This window comes from Macrobrachium nipponense, chromosome 48 (assembly GCF_015104395.2).
Source record: "Macrobrachium nipponense isolate FS-2020 chromosome 48, ASM1510439v2, whole genome shotgun sequence".
In the NCBI taxonomy this organism is placed as follows: domain Eukaryota; kingdom Metazoa; phylum Arthropoda; class Malacostraca; order Decapoda; family Palaemonidae; genus Macrobrachium; species Macrobrachium nipponense.
The window spans coordinates 20166224-20173723 of NC_087223.1; the positions used below are offsets into that span (position 1 = coordinate 20166224).

The window sequence follows — 7500 nt, forward strand, 5'->3', positions numbered from 1 at the left end:
ACCCTATTGGATGTATATATATAAAAAAATCATGAGTAACCTTAAAACCAGGAAAGTGGAAAGCTTTGATTCAATGTGCAAGTTCATCATTCCTTCGTTAAACCAGCTGTAACTAGCGTGCTCTTGGAGAACGCTCGTAGAGTATAAAGCAATAGTCGGGGCGCGCCATACGTAAACATTAGGTTTGTTTCAACGGTGTTTACCAAAAGCAGTTCCTGTAAAGTAAAATTCTCACTGGAAACTTCCTACAACTCTTATTTTTAACCAAATTTGCTGATATATATACAGTGCATTGCAACAACCAGTTATTGTAAAGAATTTCAGCTTTAGGTAATGAACTTCAACTTTATGAAGATGTAAAACCAATATGGATATATATATATGAGAGAGAGAGAGGGAGAGGAGAGAGAGAGAGAGAGAGAGAGAGAGAGAGAGAGAGAAGTGAAGGAGAGAGAGGAAACATCATACCATTTTTAACCAAATTTGCTGATATATATACAGTGCATTGCAACAACCAGTTATTGTAAAGAATTTCAGCTTTATGTAATGAACTTCAACTTTATGAAGATGTAAAACCAATATTTATATATATATATATATAATATATATATATATATATATATATATATATATATATATATATATATATATATATGAGAGAGAGAGAGAGAGAGAGAGAGAGAGAGAGAGAGAGAGAGAGAGAGAGAGAGAAACCATCATACCTTACAAATTTTGGCTTGATTATACCGAAGAACGCTGCTGCTTCTTATGCATATACATGAAGGCAAAATAAAAACACTTAACATCCTTTTAGTTTGTGGATCCAGAGGGGGGGTGGGGGGTGATCTCACCCCTCACATTCGAAGTTTGGGAATGTTTTCAGATATTTATGGGGGGGGGGGGTTAAAACTTTCCTTTGCTGGGCAACGTCACATGTACCTGATGAATAGCACAAAATTGCCTAAGCTACGTATATAAAGCATACAGTATTGGGTTTTCCTACATTCTCATAAAATGTCTAAATGCTGGATCCTCTAACAGATTACTGCACAAGATTACAGGGTTAGATTTCATTGGCATATAGGGGCATTCAAGGATTCAAACCAGTGAATACATCCAAAATTTTTTATGGTAGTAGCTTACTAAACTAATTCTATTAATTGTAACACCAAATACACCCTGGCAACATTAAAACCTACATATAAAAACTTCCAAAGATATAGAGCTTACAGCAGAAATGAAAATCCAAGAATTGCAAGTAATTAGCAATGAATTCAGCCAGCAAGAACAGATGTCCCATATAAAGTTCTTAAAACCCACAAAACTTTCAAAAAGTGCATTCAAAGAGGAGTTAAAAAGGCTGTCAGTGCATTAACAAGCAAGTTTTCTTTGAAGCTTCTTGCATTTCTATAGTAAGTTTAAGACCAACGTCAAGTGCCATGAACCTGAAGGCTTCAATATCATGCTCTGGCAAAATACTGATCGTGTCCAGTTCTGTTTAACATACAACAAAGGAAGCAGCCTACAGTATTTACATGTACAAATACACATCAGTGACAAATATCAAGCTATTTTTAGTTTCAAAGAAATTGCTGTCGCATAGCCACCTTGTTAATTCATAAAAATGTTTGTTATTAATAATGTGCCAAACAATGCTGATCGACGTAGTGACAAAAGTAGCGGCCTAACTGTATAATAATAACTAGCTACCTAAATTATATTCCAGCATACATTAACAGCATACTGTAGGGGGGAAAACATCAAGAAAACTTGCCCATCCAATTCATGCTTTACTGAAAACTGCTTCCCATGCTACAGAGTATAAACGAACTGAGCCACTGATGTACATCGCCACGGCATGAACGAAAGCAACCACTTCAGGGTCAACCCCACGAAAATTATTGCAGCTGCTCTAAGCTTTGTGTGCAAAACCAATAGTATTGTTTGTCTGCTAACTACTAAAAAGGATATTACATTTCTTAAAACCCTGAAGATTAAAATGGACTTTTTCAGGACTTGCAACCTACCACCCAACTAAATCTACTCTGACCATATGGCTGGCAAGCAACCATTGAACCTCATAAAACAATATCTTAATGCAATATACTGAATATATACCAAAGGAAACGGAACAGGGTACCAACTACTCATGCATGTGACTAAGTACACAAAACATATGGTTCCAAACCCATTCCACTGGTCCTTGGGGACCGGACAGTCCTAGCTTCAAATGGCATACACCGGCGGCTTCTTCGCAACATGCGCAGAACCAAGGCTTTGCTACTTGCAACACATTTGAGAGGTATACGCGGAATTACTACAGCACTTGCTGGGATTTACACGCAGAGCCAACAAGGTTACCATTGCTTGCTGGACTTCACTCTGCAGGACAGCTTTCATATCTGTGGGGGCACTGGAATGGCAATGGATAACCCTCTCCCCTTCCCAGCCCTTGCCCAAAGCTCTCTATCTTTTATTGTTACAATTGCTCACATTCAATTTTAGTAGTAACATTCTATGGAAAGGGCTAAATATCGCAAGATTAAATTTAGAATTTTTAACAAGCTCACTATACCATAAGCTAGCACAACATATGCAATACAGTTATTTGACAAAAATTTAAGCCACTTGCAACTTCCTTCCCTGCTACCCTCCAACAAATTACATACTATACAAAGGCATAATCCTATCTTCATAAACTACCATCTACAAATTCCATACCAACACAACCCATTAGCAAATGAGGATAGAGCAACCCTGAACATTATGAAGACCCATAACCCAATGCATAAATAATTTGCTTCAATTAAATAACTACTGAAGTATTCAAAATTGGTAATGACTGGAGATTTAAAAAAAAAAATAAAAAATGAAATAACAGCATTACAGGTTTCCATTGATCAAGTATATTTTGGCTGGATCATTCAACTTACATGCGCCCCAAAGTGTTCTTGTCAAACCGCAAAGCAAACTTTCAAAACCGGTACACAAACTAGGTAGTGCGCAGGTCAAATCGCAATTCTGTGGGAACTAGTGATCCTCCAACACCTTTGTAGTAGTTCAAGAACCTCACTCACTGCATATCGAATCTTTGTTACCCATCAACTCCTGTCCAACTCGCTGAAGGACAGCGTACCAACTTGTCACGTAGTCGTCAGAACCTGTAACAAACTTTCACAACCCAACCCAAACCCCTTACTTCCTTTGACCATTTGTTTTGGTACAAGTGAATGATTATAAAAGAATTTCAATTACATTCAGCATTGTAGAATAGTATAAATGGAAAATTTTAAAGTACCTTTAGTAGTACAGAGAAAAGTCTGGATGGTTTATATTGCCTTTGAAAAAAAAAAATAAGATTTTCCTCAAAAAAAAATTAAATAAAAAAATTGCATGTTCTGTAAGAAAATTTCCTTTAAAAAAATACCTTGCAACACTCAGGGACTGCAGTTGACCCTTCAAGATGTACATGAAACAGCCAGGACACAGGACCCCTTGCCTATGGCTCCACTACCGATTACTGGAATACCTTGATGGGAATTGATAGCCTCAGGACCCTTTGCCTGCAGCCAACCTATTATTTTTTTTATTCATTGGAAACTTAGCAGAACTATAAGATGTTGCAGAGGACCCCTTGCCGTCTGCAATTGTACCATCAGTTGTGCTTAACACCACTCTTGTTTCTGGACAATGACACATCACTTGCTTATACGTATCTGGAGACTCCTGTAAGGACAGTATTGGGCATTTTTCATATTCATATACAGAACGTATTTCATTATTAAGACTCCTGTTGACAACTTTCCAAAGGTTCTACATCTGTTGCAAGGTTTTACTTCTAGAAGTTAATCTTATGTGCACTGGTAAAGCTTTAAATAAATATGAAGCAATCCTCATACCTCAATCTCATTTTCCTCCAATTTACTCGTATTCTGAACTGATTCAAAACAGGGTTATTACTTGCTTAACTGTCAAGCAAAAGTGTAATAGTTTCATGAAATCTTGGGCTACAGTAAAGGTGTAGTTAACAGTAAATTTGTCCCACCATCATAACTTCCGATTTCCAATTTTACTTTCCAGATAATTTCTGCCCTTTTTACTGCATCTGCAACTTACCTTTACCATAGCCCATCATATGATTGTGGAAGAACTATCATAATCTGAACTTTAAAAGGGGGAGAGTTAATGGTAAAATCTGCTTTGGACATCTTACACTTGTCATACCTCTACCTCGTTGACAGCTGCGAATTTCTATTCCGGTTACTGCAAATCTATCGGCACCCAGGGCTCAGGTTGAATATGAAAGAGCACGGGGTAAAAAGAAAGAGTAAGATGGGCATTCCATAATAAGACTGTCCTACCTCTTACAACTTTTCCCAAGCAAGTTCACTACCTGAACATACATTTAATCTCATACAATGATACAATCATGCTACTTTGACTACTACTTTCCAGAAAGCTTATACTGAAAGTCTAGGCATGTTACAGTTAATTCAAGTCGTGATTTTCATATGAAATAACATGAATTATCAGCTAAGTGTAGAGCAATTCTCACTCATAGTCTAAGCAGCTTACAATTAAACTTATCTCATGATTCTCTTATGGATAAACATTAACTAAATCGTGATTTTATGGAAAACATTAATATCAGTTACTGTAGAGAAACTGTTCACTCTGTCAAATGCTTACCAAATCTGGACAATCTGAAGTTTCTTATTAATATATCAAATATAAATTAATAATCAATAAGCCACTATTAATCAGAATTACTGAGCATGAATATATTTTATATTAACTCATGCTAATCAACTGTACAGTCCTTAATGAGTGCACAGATGACAAAAAACCTGAGCCACTAAGCGTTGAGATAAGTCAGGCAACAAAACCAATTGGCTGTAATAAATGAAAATACCAAACCCCTCCCCATACCTCAACTAAACTTGTGCTCACAGTCGGAACAGAAGCAGTTTCTTGAGTCAGGTGGTGGGCCATACAGGTTGCATGTCGTCACAGCATAGCCATGGGATGGTATAAAAGAAAGTTTTGAGGATGAGATGAAAGTGGTGAAAATTCCATATTCAACATTCATACTGCTCAATCTTGATAAAAAAATAAAATAAAAAAAATGACAGAATCTAACCCAAATATTGCCAAGACACTGTACTGTATAAGATTATCAAATTCTCTCCAGAAAGCAAGTTGTTAACTAAAATGAATGATACGTCTACCAGTCACACAAAGGGCATGGGTGACGGCTGCTGCAGTGGGGGTAGTAGGGATGTAGTGTTCAGTTTCAGTTTGAGAAGAACCTTTCCTGCGCAGTATGTACAGGTGCCATCGTAACACCACACTGCAAGGAGTAATATTGTTTCGGGAGTATCGTATTCGCTGTTAAACTCTTGTACCAATATTTCAAGTTTCCTCAAGATATACATTTTGAGTATAAAAAGGTATGTAGGATTGCAGTTCTTAACCAGTGCGGTGTCAACAGACTCGTTGCTGCAGAGTACTAAACCAAATCAGTGCTAGGGATGGTTCCCGATGGCCTGGGGAGGGAGGCGTTGTCCATGCCATTCGACATGCGAACACAGCAACTGCTGTAAAAAGGAAATCATTAACTAAACCGTTCACAAAACATGAAAAGGTAACCAAAATGATACTCAAGATAATCCTTTGCCATTTTCATTTTATTCTGATAGTACATCTTTCCAGCCTTAGGTGGCCAGAAAATGGCATACAAAAAACCATGGTTTACATTTTTTTTTAAAGTCAAAATTGACTTGATGACCATACACGAGAATACATAAAGTATAACTAAATATACTTTATGGAAAATGTCTACGATGATTAATGCATAACTACATATACTTAAACAGCAAAAAGTCTGTGATGATTAACACAGAATAAGCCATGTCATGCTATCCCTAACAGCTTACAACCCTTCAACATGAATCCTCCAACTACACTGATGTTTATATCGCTCCAAAATACACCAAACTTAATACTTATCTATAACTGATTGCTACTTAGTGATCCAAGTTTCTAAATTAACCTTTTCTTCATAAATTAAAAGTGGATTAAAAATTATTTTTTATTGCCAAAGCAACTACTTCATTGAAATAATAAAAAAATGAAAATGAATTGTCTTTCCAACCTTCAGACCCTGGCCATTGCTAAATAACATACCATTTTCCATTAAATGAATCCTACGCTGGCCATTCAGCTAAACTTCCTTTCATAACAAAAAAAAATTTAAAAACCAAATCAATAGGTTTTAATGGGAGGTTCCAAGCTAGTCGTGTTGAAATAAAACCTTTTCTGCTTAAAAGCATCCATTAACTATCTGTAATTGCAAGTGACGCCATCTAAAAACAAATGCCTAGGCTCAACACAGGATATTTACCTTTCCGTGTTCTATACTGTACTGCAAATCAATATAAAAACATTCCCTAATTAGGAAAAACATGTGCAATTTTTGTGGTTAGTATATTTATATTTCATTAGTCAATCTTCTCAGCCATATCGCAAGGCAGCCTACTGAATGGTATCAAGATCCTAGCATATAGTAATAAGTGCACTTACTGTTGATATTGGAACATTTGGTCATTAAATATGGGGCCCAAATAGGTCAGCATGCAGATGTCTCTGTCCAAGGAACACTTCGCTCTACATACAGAGCGAGATATGATCCACAGACAATAGGGTACATGCAAGACTTCCCTAACTGATGCCTCTATTTAATGACCGATTATCAACAGGGTGCATCCCATAATATCAAATCAATTATTAACAGGGTACATCCTATATTATCAAACCTATAAGATATATTAAACTTAACACCAATCAATTCAAAAAACTATAAATAACCTACGGCCGTCCTCACTAACACTGAATATTTCATGTGACCCTTCACACGTAACATCTCACGGCACATCAACGTACGCCAGTAAGCAAACTTTTGCAGGTTTCATTATCACCATTGCACTTCATTGATGCACAAATCACTTTGATACCACATAGAGTTCGTAAAAAAAAAAAGGAAGCCATATTCTTTGTTCATAAAACAAAGAGGGGGGGGGGAGCCACATTCTTTCAATCTACCTCCCTTTCCCACTAAACAGTAACAATGAGAAACTGCTAAAAAATATTCTGCTTAGAACCATCATTGTCCCTCCCTAACTGAACACTGCTAAATCTAGCTACCATTCACTCCACTGAAATGGCGGCCGGGCAATTTGCCAACCTTTCATTCGGGGGAAAGGTGCCCCCACCACACCACCCCCTTTCTGGGGAGTCCCACCCCCCCACGGGGTCCATGACAGTTCCCCCGTTCCCTCTCCCCCCTTTTCCGGGGAGTGGCTCAAGAAGGTCGTACAACTTCCACTTTGTCCAGCCTGATTTCACCTTATCTGGGCTGGTGCAATACGCATAATGCGCAATTACTGGCAAATTAAACATACTATGAATGAATGGCGAATTAAAAGTACGACCACATGAATT

The 7500-nt window shown here is 37.3% G+C and overlaps 1 long non-coding RNA gene across 2 annotated transcripts in view; it reads right to left on the bottom strand.

Annotated features, from left to right (window-relative positions):
• The window catches only part of LOC135205102 (uncharacterized), a 96836-nt gene that overhangs the window by 88815 nt on the left and 521 nt on the right, over nucleotides 1–7500 (bottom strand). Inside the window, exons 1-3 of one of the 2 annotated variants that reach the window (XR_010312480.1) lie at nucleotides 3428–7500; nucleotides 723–3171; nucleotides 7–215 (exon numbers count right to left, since the gene is read on the bottom strand). The exon at nucleotides 3428–7500 is cut by the window's right edge and continues 520 nt beyond it. This is a non-coding gene — a long non-coding RNA (uncharacterized LOC135205102). Of the gene's footprint in view, nucleotides 1–6; nucleotides 216–722 lie in introns of those variants that run through there. The other variant, XR_010312479.1, reaches the window with a different exon arrangement.